This window comes from Babylonia areolata, chromosome 21 (genome assembly GCF_041734735.1).
Source record: "Babylonia areolata isolate BAREFJ2019XMU chromosome 21, ASM4173473v1, whole genome shotgun sequence".
NCBI classification, from domain to species: domain Eukaryota; kingdom Metazoa; phylum Mollusca; class Gastropoda; order Neogastropoda; family Buccinidae; genus Babylonia; species Babylonia areolata.
In genome coordinates, this window is record NC_134896.1 from 29,989,848 (window position 1) to 29,999,847 (window position 10,000).

Genomic DNA, 10,000 nt, shown 5'->3' on the forward strand with positions numbered 1-10,000 from the left:
GGAACAACCAGCCAAGTAAACCAACCAAAAGTTTTCAGTTTCAGTTTCTCAAGGAGCCGTCACTGCATTCGGACAAATCCATATACGCTACACCACATCGGCTAGGCAAAGGCCTGACAGCAGCATAACCCAACGCGCTTGTCAGGTCTTGAGTGCATGCTTAAACATTTGTGTACCTATCAGGAGACGACTACACATCTCCTACAAGGAGCACAAGACCAATGACTATGTGCGGAACCTGGTCAGCAACCTTGTTGGGCCCCAAGAACCACTGCTGGCGACTGTCAAACGACGGAAGATGGCATGGTTTGGTCACGTCATACGACATAACACCCTCTCCAAAACCATCCTGCAAGGGACTGTAGAGGGAGGGCGCAGACGGGGGCGGCAGAGAAAGAGCTGGTCCGACAACGTCAAGGAATGGACCAAAATGACGATGCCAGATCTCCTTACGACAGCTGCCAACAGAACGGCATGGCGAGCTATGACATCTTCCTCATGTCCCCCCAACGACCCCAGCGGTCGAGGGAATGAGAGAGACCTATCAAAGTGGATTTCTTTTTTTTACATAATTTTGCCAGAGGACAACACTCTCGTTGCCGTGTTTTTTGTTGTTGTTTGTTTGTTGTTTTTTTAATGCGCCAAGTGCGTGCTGCACACAAGATGTCGGTTTATCGTCTCATCCGAAAAACTAGACGCTCAGTTTGATTTTCCTGTCAAACTAGGGAGAAAGGGCGAGAGCGGGATTCGAACCCACACCCTCACGGACTCTCTGTATTGGTAGCTAGCTGGACGTCTTAACCATTCTGCCACCTTCCTCCTCCAACATCATAAACGAACGAAAGAAAACAAACACCAGGCCATGTAAACCATCATCATAAAACATGAACAAACGAAAGAAAATAAACAACACAATGCACTCACACAGACCTGAAGTACGCAAACTTTTTGTTGAATATCAGGAAATCGTGTTGTGTACAGTTTGGTCAGAAAACGTCTTTTTTCTTTCTTTCTTTCTTTCTTTAGTTTAATATCTTTTCACTGTCAACTGATATTAGACTGGGGGGAGAGGTATGTAAATGTGTATGTGCGGTTGAGAGATGGAGGAGGGGGTACGAGGGAAGAGGTGGTGGGATAACGGAAGTAAGAGAGTAGTAGGAAAGGAAGAGCCACAAAGGACTGGACTGACTAACAGTGAGTTATGATATGAATTATTACAATGAATTAAACATCCCTGTAACAATATAAGGCATGCTTATGATGATAAAAAAAAACAACAAAAAAACAACGTGATCAGTCAAAGGTAGATACCAACTGGGCTTTCATTCAAACATTCAGATTTTTTTTTATAGTAATAAATAATAGTTCAAAATATCTCCCAAGGACAAAATGTCTGTTTTGGTGGTTACTGGTCGGCTAGTTTTAATCAAAGATCGGTTGTCTTGTTTTTGGACATTGGACAAGTATGTGATAGTCATTTACTTCTATTGCTTTAAAAAAAAAATCATCTGAATGGTGTATTCTGCATACGTTGAGAAAGACAGAATACCCAAATCAGTGTACACTCCCATGCTCACCCCGTTGAATAACAAACAACCTAAAAGCAAAAAACGAAACAAAAAATACTCCTCGGGTAGAACCGTTCCACGTCGACCACACACACACACACACACTCTCTCTCTCTCTCTCTCTCTCTCACACACACACACACACACACACCTTTCAGTTCGACAAGCAGAGTTTCTGACGGTGAGAAAAACGATGATTTGGATCGATACATTTAAGTACTGGTATCATCTCCCTTGTACCCACCCAACGCCTCCACCGCTTTTGGTTTCGTTGCTGTTGTTGTTGTTGTTGTTGTTGTTGTTGTTGGTGGTGGTGGTGGTGGTGGTGGTGGTGTGTGTGTGTGTGTGTGTGTGTGTGTGTGTGTGTGTGTGTGTGTGTAGAATACCCATAGACACATATATAAGAAATCAGCAGGAATCACATGTAATCCACGAATGCTTTGCCTTTTGTAACAGAAAAGTGTGTGTGTGTGCGTGCGTGCGTGCGTGTGTGTGTGTGTGCGTGCATGCGTGTGTGTGTGTGTGTGTGTGTGTGTGTGTGTGTGTGTGTGTGTGTGTGTGTGTGTGTGTGTGTTCTTCTTCAGTTTAACGTCTATTCACTATAAGTGTTTTTAGACGGAAAGGAGTCAAGTAGTGAATAAAGGAAAGGGTGTGCATGTGAATATTAGTGTTAAAAAGTGTTCATGTTATGTATCAGAGGAAAGGTAGATTATTATAAGAAAAAGTCTAAAGAGATTGTGGTGTGTATTGAATGAGATGTCATGGTGGGGGGGGGGGGGGGGGAGAATATGTATATGCATATCAACAAGTATTAACCTACAACAATGTAAATATAAATAACAACATTAATTAATTGTAATACATCAAAGGAGGATACCAACTGGACTGGAGTTTAAAATTTCCGAAAACATTCTAAGCAATGAATAATCATTCAAAATCTTTTCAGTGGCTAATGAAATATTGGAAGAAAAGTCATCAGTTATATTTTTTGGAATTAACTGTCTTATGCTCGGACAATGAACGAGTAGATGGCTTACAGTTATTTGCTTACCGCATATACATTTTATATTCTTAGAAAATTTTGTACGAAAGGCATGTGTGTGTGTGTGTGTGTGTGTGTGTGTGTGTGTGTGTGTGTAGAATACCCATATATATATATATATATATATATATATATATATATGAAATCAGCAGGAATCATATGTAATTCACGAATGCTTTGCCTCTTGTGACAGAAAACAGCACCCAACCCATTCCAGAATGACACTCCAATATCTAGCAAAAAATAAAATAGAGTGAAATAAACCGAAAGTGCCCCGTAGAATAAAGAGCAGCTTGTGTAATTTCATCTGTTCTTTAGCACACAGAGACTATGTTCCCTGTGCAATGGAGGTTGAATTTGAAGGATAGAGTACACCATCATTTACTCCCCCTCCCTTCGCCCCCCCCCCACCTCCTCTCTCTCTCTCCCTCTCTCTCTTCCCAGTACCCTCTCTATCTCTCCACCCCTCCATCCCCTTTCCATCCCTCTCTCTCCCTCTCTATCTCTCTCTCAGCCTCTGTGTGTGTGTGTGTGTGTGTGTGTGTGTGTGTGTGAAAGTATGGAATGGATTGCTTTTGTTTCTCGTTCAAAATGCGCAAATGGGACACTTTCAGACATGGCATAGGACTGAACACAGCACCTACTTACATGAATGTATGACAGTGTAGTCTTGTCCGACTATGACCATCAGAACAGCAGAGGAGGCAATTGCTGCCTCGACTGTCTGGGCCAGAAGCTGACAAAAGAGGAGAGTGTCTTGCTCAAGTTAACTGCCCCCTCTCTCTCTTGACCAAGAGGGCTTTTGCGACAGTCGGCGTTTGGATGGTTCCCAAACAGCCCCAAAGACTGAAGCACTAAGAGATGGTGCGATCTCTTCCTCCTCCCCCTCCCCCACCCCCAAACTCCGCCTCCCCCTGCCCCTCTTAGTTTGGCAGACATAGTCCTTTATAAAAGACTAAGCTGTAAAGGAATTCCCATTGAAGAAGAGAAACCGTTGACCATACAGCTGTTGGCTGCGACAGGGTAATAGTCTGGCCTAACCTTTCGGAGAAGTGATGCATGCATGCCTTTGTGCCATTTTACTTGGTGGATGGCAAGAAATACATGTAGAATTCAGTTTTGCTTTTGCTGAAACGTTGTGTGTGTGTGTGTGTGTGTGTGTATGTGTGCGAGCGTGCGTGCGTGCGTGCGTGTGTGTGTATGTATGTGTGTGTGTGTGTGTGTGTTGTTGTTGATGTTGTTGTTGTTGTTCTTGTTGTTGTTGTTGTTGTTTGTTTTTTCTTTGGAATTGGCATATGTCACATGCATCATTTTGCTTGAATTACTTTTTTGGCCATCTTTCGATTTTTCCTTTGCTGTTTACGGTTTGTTTTCCTGTTTTTTCTTTCTTTGCCGGAAGTCTTCCGCCTTTTCTTTTCTTCAGGCTTTGAATCGACCTTGGTCTGTTCCTCTGCCTGCTCTTGGTTTTCCGTCCCGGACTCGGGGACCTGTGGTAGTGGGACCGGTTCTTCGTTCAGTGACTGGAGGACTTGGCTTTCCTGCCCAAGGGAGGTAACGGCCTGTGCTGTTCAAATGGAAGCTTCCAGAAACTACGACGTTCTGCGGTCTTTTGTTGTGTGTGTGTGTGTGTGTGTGTGTGTGTGTGTGTGTGTGTGTGTGTGTGTGTGTTTTGTTAATTTTTTTTTTTTTTGGGGGGGGGAAGAGGGTTTCTTTTGTTTTTGTTTGTCTTTCTTTGTTTTCGTTGATTTCTTATATATATATATATATATATATATATATATATATATATATATATATATATATATATATATATATATCGTTGTATAAATGAATTGATTTGTTTCTCCAATACTTGACATTTTTGTTTTCTTTCTTTTTTATTTTGTGAGGGCGGGGGTGTGGGTGTGGGGGTATTACATTGAAATTATGGTTAAACAAGATCTCCCTGTTTCTTCCAAGTTTCTTTAGTGTTAGTTTACTTCTTTCTTTTTTTTTTATATTTCCTATATTTGATGCATCTAACAATCTATACCTTTTTTCCTTTCCTTCTGTCCTTCCTCCCTGGCTCCGTTTACCATCTTTACTTCTTCTTCTTCTTCTTCTTCTTCTTCTGTTTTCGCTTCACTTCACACGTGTACAGTTTTCAATGGGCATTGTAACTTCTTTGGTGCTACGGACCTAACAGTCAACATGTATTTATGGTTGATGTATATGACAGAGATGGACAGGTATTTTTCTGTGAAGATATCTGTCTGTCTATCTATCTATCTATATATATATATATATATATATATATATATATTACTTTGCTTGTGTTTGTTTACTTGACCTCCTTCCATTATGAACGTACAGTCGAGTACACACACGCTCTCTCTCTCTATATATATATATGATAGCACATCAACTGCATCGCCACATATAACATACAAAAGGAACAGCTGTCTCTTCAAGACGCGCAAGGTGACACAGGTAAGATAAAAGAAATCAGCGGCCGTGGCGAAGTGGTCAGCGTCGCGGACTGACAGCTGGGAGGATGCGGGTTCGAATCCCAGCGGAGGTGGGTTTTTCGGCCCGTGGCCGGCTCCTACCCAGAGTTGAGTGTGCTGTGGGCTTAAATGGGGAGACTGGGACCACACAGTCGAGTGTCATCCACTTCAATGATGCGTCTTTGGGTGTGTTGCTCTAATTACCTGACCAACACTGCAAATGTGTATCTCTCGGGCCTGGTTAACGCCGGTATATCATTATGACAGAAAGCGTAGAGTACAGCCTTGTCACGCAACCCCAAACCAGAATGGACCTCCATAGCAACATCGTCATCGTCATCCTCCTCCTCCTTCTTCATCATCAATATAAACAAAACAGTTTTCAAAGTCTGTGGCCTTTCATGCCCTGCTCTCATGGTAACCTGTTTCGATACCCCTCCACTTCTGCGCTTGGGGTGAGTCCTGTCAATGTCTTCAGTGTCGGCATATTCATGGGGGACTGTTGTTTGAGGGACGTGGTGGCGGTCTCCACTCCGGGGGGGGACGCTCACTCAGACTGGCTCCGTGACTAAGCCATTATTGTCATTAGTAGGAGGCTCAGTAGGTGACGTCCTAAGTACGTTGAATCTGAACAGGCACCACTGAATACCACAGAGGGGACTCAGCAGCAGTGCAGGGTCTCCTCTGGTGTGTGGCCTCCTGGCGACCTAACATCGATGGTTCCGTTCCCTGTGGACTGCCGACGCTGGAACTGTGACGGACGAACCCGGGTGTGGCCGTGTATGGGGGAATCTAGATGAGCGGCGTGGGAGTAATGCCACTGAACCGGTGCAGTTTCAGTTTCAGTTTCAGTAGCTCAAGGAGGCGTCACTGCGTTCGGACAAATCCATATACGCTACACCACATCTGCCAAGCAGATGCCTGATCAGCAGCGTAACCCAACGCGCTTAGTCAGGCCTTGAGACGAAAAAAAAAAAAAAAAAAAAAATATATATAGCTTACAAAAATAAATAAATAAATAATAATTATGATATCAAAAAAAAGAAAGAAAAAAGGTAGTAGTAATGAAAATAATGATAAAATAATAATAATAATAATAAATAAATAATTAAATAAATAAGACAACAATGATGATAAATAAGCAAATAAATATAAAACATGAAGACACACATTCACACATACACCCACACATGCATAACAGATATGCCCCCAAAACGCAGTTTCACAGATATGAAAGCACAGTCAAATACATATAAACGTACATGAGGGGTGCAGATGATGGGGCAGAAAAAAAAGAGATCTTGAATGGAATCGTCAGACTGACAAATCTGTTATCAGATCAAAAGACAGAAGAAACAGGAAGGGTGTGGGAAGACTATCAAGAAGCAACAGCTCGCAATGGATCAGTGAAGTCACTGTACACCAGAAGGGTTGCTGGAGACTATCAGCAAATAGTACTGACGATAAAGCGAGAGAGAGAGAGAGGGAGAGAGAGAGAGGGGGGGGGGGGGAGAGAGAGAAGGGGGCGGAGGGATAACATCAAAAGTTGTCTCGGTATTATTGTATTGTATTGTATTGTATTGTATTGTATTACTCCTTTTGTCGCAACAGATTTCTCTGCGTGAGATTCGGGCTGCTCTCCCCAGGGAGAGCGCGTCGCTACACTGAGAGCTCCACCCTTTGTGTGTGTGTGTGTGTGTGTGTGTGTGTGTGTGTGTGTGTGTGTGTGTGTGTGTGTGTGTGTGTGTTTCTGCCTGAAGTTTTATTTGTTTTCTTATCTGGGCTGGGTTGCTGCAAATAGCGAACATTTGGAAATGATATTAATAATAATGATTATAATAACAACTGGAATTTATCAGCGCTTTCCTCATTGCACAAAGCGCTTTACAATCCACACAGACACGCATATGAAACACACTCAGTCCTCAACTCACAATCATTTACAATAAACATATATATGCGCATACAAATTCGTGCGTACAACAGAAACATACATACATACATGCATGCATGCATCCATACACACATACATTCGACGCACACACAATGCAGCGTTACAAACATATCTACACAAACAACTAACTACTTTCACGTATGAGAGAGGGTCTGGAGGAAATGCTGCTGGAAGAGGAAAGTCTTGAGGTTAGACTTAAAAGGAAGGCAGTGAGGGGCTGTGACGGACGTGGTGAGGCAAAGAGTTCCATATTTGAACAGCAGATGATGAAAAGCCTCGCACACTGATCCAAGACTTGGCAGTCTGGTGAAAGACATTTCCACAGCCAAGGACCAAGGCCCTCTGTGAAGATAAAGAGTTGGATAGCAAAGACCCCCCGAAAGAAAAGAAAAAAGACAAAAAAAGACTGTGTTGTCAGTGCAGCATGGCCGTTTCTCTCATTCTCTCTCGCCTTGACTACTATAACTCTCTATTGTCTGGTTTGCCTGCTTCATCCATTCAGTCCCTTCAGCGCAGACAAAATTTTGCTGCCCGACTCGCCCTCAGAAAGAAAAGATCTGAGCACATCACTCCTCTTTTGCAATATCTCTACTGGCTCCGTGTCTCACACAGAATAAACTGCAAGATCAGCACTCTAAATTATAAATGTATTCACAAATCTGCCCCTTCCTATCTCTGTGGGTGCCTTCACCTCTACACTCCATCTCGCTCTCTACGATCGGCTTCGGATCCACTCTGTTTACGCATACCCAAATTCAAACATTCGACTGTTGGCCGCCGTTTTTCTCTGTCTCTGGACCTTGCAATTGGAATTGGAATGAACTTCCTCTTTCGCTTCGTCAAGTCTCCACTCTCAGCTCTTTCAAGTCTGGCCTTAAAACCTACTTCTTCCCAAAATAGCCTCCCTTCCCTGCCTCTTCCTTGTCTTCAGTTTTTTTTTCTCCAGTTTTAGAGTTATGCATGCGTGTGAATGACTGGTGCGAAAGCGCTTTGATTTGTCTCTACAGAGAGGCCAGGACCATCATCCACAACCGATACCAGAACCAGTGGAAGAGAAGGCTGGGTCCAAACAGTGGTGTCGATCCAATCCACCAGCTCCAGAGACACCAGCAGACAGTCCTCTTCAGACTGAGAACTGGCCACTGCCGACTACTGAGTCACCTTCACCGTATGAAGATCGCCCACACTGATGAGTGTCCATGTGGCACTGGACCCCAGACCCCTGAACACATCCTCCAACACTGCCCAACCCATGAAGCTCTACGGCGTCAAACCTGGCCAGGGGGCACAGAGCTACAGGCGCAGCTTTGGGGAGACCGCCACGACCTGGAGAAGACCGTGGGTTACATCGTGGCGACAGGGGTGACCGTCTGACGCAGCCAAAACATCGAACGCAGAAGAAGAAGAAGTCTCTGCACAAGATTCAGCGCTATATAAATACCATTATTTATTTTTAAAAAAATTTTTTTATTACCGGCGAGTGAAGGAACTGAGACCGACACTCTGCTCAAAGTGCACGTGGAAAATAAAACCACGTACTTCATGAACTACGACTGAAGTCTGTCTACCCCTTTGAAGTCCCCATTCCCCAACCCACCCACCCACCACCACCACCTCTAGCTCACGCCCACCTCCTCCCACTCCCAACCTCCCATCTCTCATCTCACCCTCAGCTTTTCCCCATACTCCAAGCGCGACCACTCTTAACACCCCCCACAACCTTACCGCCAAATTCTCAGCTTCCCCCTCCCACCCTAACTCCACCGCCACCCTCCACTCCTATCCCCAGCCTCACAGTATCAGTATCGGTAGCTCAATGAGGCGTCACTGCGCTCGGACAAATCCATATACGCTGCACCACATCTGCTAAGCAGATGCCTGACCAGCATCGTAACTCGACGCGCTTCGCGCCAGCCTCAGCAGTGCCTTACCTTTTACCTAACCTGTCCAGCCTCAGCAGTGCCTTACCTTTTACCTAACCTGTCCAGCCTCAGCAGTGCCTTACCTTTACCTGACCTACCCAGCATCAACAATGCTTTACCTTTACCTGACCTACCCAGCATCAACAATGCTTTACCTTTACCTGACCTACCCAGCATCAACAATGCTTTACCTTTACCTGACCTACCCAGCATCAACAATGCTTTACCTTTACCTGACCTACCCAGCATCAACAATGCCTTACCTTTACCTGACCTACCCAGCATCAACAATGCTTTACCTTTACCTGACCTACCCAGCATCAACAATGCCTTACCTTTACCTGACCTACCCAGCATCAACAATGCTTTACCTTTACCTGACCTACCCAGCATCAACAATGCTTTACCTTTACCTGACCTACCCAGCATCAACAATGCTTTACCTTTACCTGACCTACCCAGCATCAACAATGCTTTACCTTTACCTGACCTACCCAGCATCAACAATGCTTTACCTTTACCTGACCTACCCAGCATCAACAATGCTTTACCTTTACCTGACCTACCCAGCATCAACAATGCTTTACCTTTACCTAGCCTACCCAGCCTCAGCAGTGCCTTACCTTTACCTAGCCTACCCAGCCTCAGCAGTGCCTTACCTTTACCTAGCCTACCCAGCCTCAGCAGTGCCTTACCTTTACCTGACCTACCCAGCCTCAACAATGCTTTACCTTTACCTAGCCTACCCAGCCTCAGCAGTGCCTTACCTTTACCTGACCTACCCAGCATCAACAATGCTTTACCTTTACCTGACCTACCCAGCATCAACAATGCTTTACCTTTACCTAGCCTACCCAGCCTCAGCAGTGCCTTACCTTTACCTAGCCTACCCAGCCTCAGCAGTGCCTTACCTTTACCTAGCCTACCCAGCCTCAGCAGTGCCTTACCTTTACCTAGCCTACCCAGACGAGGAGCAGGTCCGCTTCGCCTATTCCCGTTCCGCCTACTGACAATCGATGACCAGTATG

General features: G+C 44.6%; 1 protein-coding gene across 1 annotated transcript in view; it reads right to left on the reverse strand.

The window, feature by feature from the left end:
• LOC143296321 (uncharacterized) overlaps positions 1-10,000 on the reverse strand; it is a 26,872-nt gene that overhangs the window by 1,621 nt on the left and 15,251 nt on the right. The window lies entirely within an intron of this gene.